Consider the following 2,866-nt stretch of genomic DNA (forward strand, 5'->3'; position numbering starts at 1 on the left):
GTGTGTCCAGCACCGGCAATATCACCAACCCATTATACATGCTAAATGCCCAATTCCTACATAAAATTCATCTACAAATACAATATGCAACGATGACAGTGTCAGACCATTCAACATGCTCACTTAACGACAACAATGTCCCAGAGCATGTAAAGATCAACTGATCTGCCCTACCGTTACATAAAATCTAAAGACATTATTGAATTACTCCAAAGTAAGACAGCATTAAAAGGAGAGAAAATAATCATTCTCAAAGGCAAGTTAAGAATCTGCTGAGTTAAAAATGAGTCACAATTACTGGCGTCAGTGATCACTCCCTAAGCGTACATTAATAGCCTTGAATTAAACTCCTTAAACGTTAATTTGAACATAATTCTTCAACATAAAATCTACTAGTGATCTTGGGCCTTCGTACTCCCAAGGTAAGTGCAATTAACAAAAATATTCGTTTTTGGCAGAAAGCAATCCAGTACATATTACATTTAGATTTTCAAAGTGAAAATTACGAAATTATTTCATGCATGAATCCTTGTTAGTCTTCGTTAGTCACGATAACTATGAGAGCTGAGGCGAGTTACCATCTCTCAAGAGAGGAATCTGTATGGTAAACAATGAAAAAGTGAAAGGCACTTGGACCAATCGGTGCTCTGCCTTCTATCTTTAACAGAAATAGATACCTGAATAGTAGTTTCAATTTTCAGTTCTTTTTAATCTATAGTTAGACCAATAATTAAAGTTCTTACAGGCAATATTGCAGCACGAAGCTATTGGTAAATTGTGCAGGAGAAAATTTCCATTTCCTGATATGAAAATGACAGGTTATCCGATTCAAGACATGTACCGCAACCAGATTCAACCGTCAATAGTTCATAGCAAAATGAAGATTGACTGCCGAATTCTTCGTTATTATAACAAAAGTAAAGATTACATATTAACAGTATAATCTTGTGTGTAGAAAATAACAACCAATTTTAGTTAGAAATTATTGTTCACTCTTCTTCCAAAAAAATTATAAAGCCTTCACTGCAGAATCCTTGTTTAAAACATAGTAACTGCAAACTTGCAAACTAGAAATAACATATTAACAATACAATCTTTTATGTGGAAAATGAAGGCAAACTTGGATAGTTAATATTTAGTTTTCACTTCATTTAACAAAATTAAAACGGTTCTAATCGACATTTAACTGCTTAGTTAAATTGCTAGATAAGGGGATAAAGGTATAAGAGTAACGTAATGCTTAGATACCGCATAGATGGGATTGCGAGGTAAAAAACGGACGGAAAACATTAATTGGATTACCTTTTGGAGTGAGTGCTGTGGATCTGGAGACATATCCTAGCTTGCTGAGATGCAACCATTTGCTCAAGGTGGTCTTGCTCCGCCTTGAATGGGTTCGATTAAAAGCATCATACCATTCAAGGAACGAATCAAGCCACCACTTTTGAAGGATCGCAGGCGGGAGTTCACAAGGAAATAAAGAAACAAAATATAAACAACAGGACACGCGCACACAGGAGGGAAGAGCCGGGCAAAACCCCGTGCCATCTTCCCTCAAACACCAAAAAGTAAATTTTTATTAGGCATCTTTTGACCTGCCATGCGAGCGCACCCAACATGGCAAAGGTCGGCATGGACATGAACTCGTCACATTTTTTTCCGCTCTCTCTCTCCTGACTCTTCGATATATTTCTTCACTGACTTCAATACATGTAGAAACACATGCCATCTAATTCACCATGCAAATTATCAATAATTAAATTAACTAGAATTAAACAACCGGTGGATCAGATAACTAAACCTCCGTTTAATTGATCATAGGCTTCGTTACCCCATGCAGAAGCTCCCTTTCCGATCAATCATCTTCGTACTTCTGACTTCTCGGATCTTAAAGGTCCGAACCGATCTAACAGATCTCGTAGACCTTTCGTAGCTTACCATTCATCACAGCCCAATCTTCTTGACAAGCTGCACGATAATCACAAAATTGAATTAAATTGACAAATATACCGGAATCCTAAATCATTTGTACAAGAAAATAAAACATCCCCAAGTAGAACAATTATAAAATAAAATACCTCAACCAAAATCTTAATTGTCACGAGCCTTAGAAAATCTTTCGAATTTCCGTCCCAAATACTTCGAACCCAATTAAAATAACGACCAGCCTCTACATCACAAACAATAACACATAATTAATACAGATATATAAGCGAGAAAACAAGAAAATTAACCTCATCGCAAAGGATTCAGAACGAACCTCAATCAATCTCCCAAAAATACATCAAATCCGATCGGACATCCGCCGGCTTATAAGTCAAATAGAAAATTCGACATAAGCCGGACCAATCCTCAAAACTGCTCGATGCCATAGTCAATCTATAGATCATCGAACGATCTATTCAGATCGGGAGAGATAAATTGAAGAGGAGTAGCGAGAACGGATAGATCTGAGAAAAACTCATAAGTCAGAAAGCTCTGGAGAGGTTGCGAAATGGTAGCTGAAAGATAAAGCAGAAGAGACAGGGAAATGAAGAAGAAAACGATAATTTATTGAGGTGGGGATAAGATCGGACGGCTAGCAATGAGAGATGGGTTATTATTTTAACGGCTAAGAATAAGCGTGGACGTAGATATCGGTGGGTGGTGTTTGTGGTTGACTACGACATAATGAGCTGGCCAATTCAATCGGACGGCTGTTATTGGGTTTAAGCGGTGGGAAGATTCTCGATGCCGTCCTAATTGATTTTCTTTTTTTGTTTTTTGGTAAAATCTGGATGCCGTTTGTGACTAGGATGGAATAAGTTGAGACGTGTCCCGACTTGCTTCTCACGACAAAAAAGAAAAACAAAAAATAAACGTGCTT

At 37.4% G+C, this 2,866-nt stretch overlaps 1 long non-coding RNA gene across 1 annotated transcript; it reads right to left on the minus strand.

Annotated features, from left to right (window-relative positions):
- Positions 1-1,303: 1,303 nt before the first annotated feature.
- On the minus strand, positions 1,304-2,524 carry LOC113713620 (uncharacterized). The gene is made up of 3 exons (XR_003453590.2): positions 2,261-2,524; positions 2,079-2,170; positions 1,304-1,968 (listed from the first exon to the last, which is right to left on the minus strand). It is a non-coding gene; the product is annotated as an uncharacterized lncRNA (long non-coding RNA).
- Positions 2,525-2,866: the final 342 nt, after the last annotated feature.

Source organism: Coffea arabica, chromosome 10c (genome assembly GCF_036785885.1).
Source record: "Coffea arabica cultivar ET-39 chromosome 10c, Coffea Arabica ET-39 HiFi, whole genome shotgun sequence".
In the NCBI taxonomy this organism is placed as follows: Eukaryota; Viridiplantae; Streptophyta; class Magnoliopsida; order Gentianales; family Rubiaceae; genus Coffea; species Coffea arabica.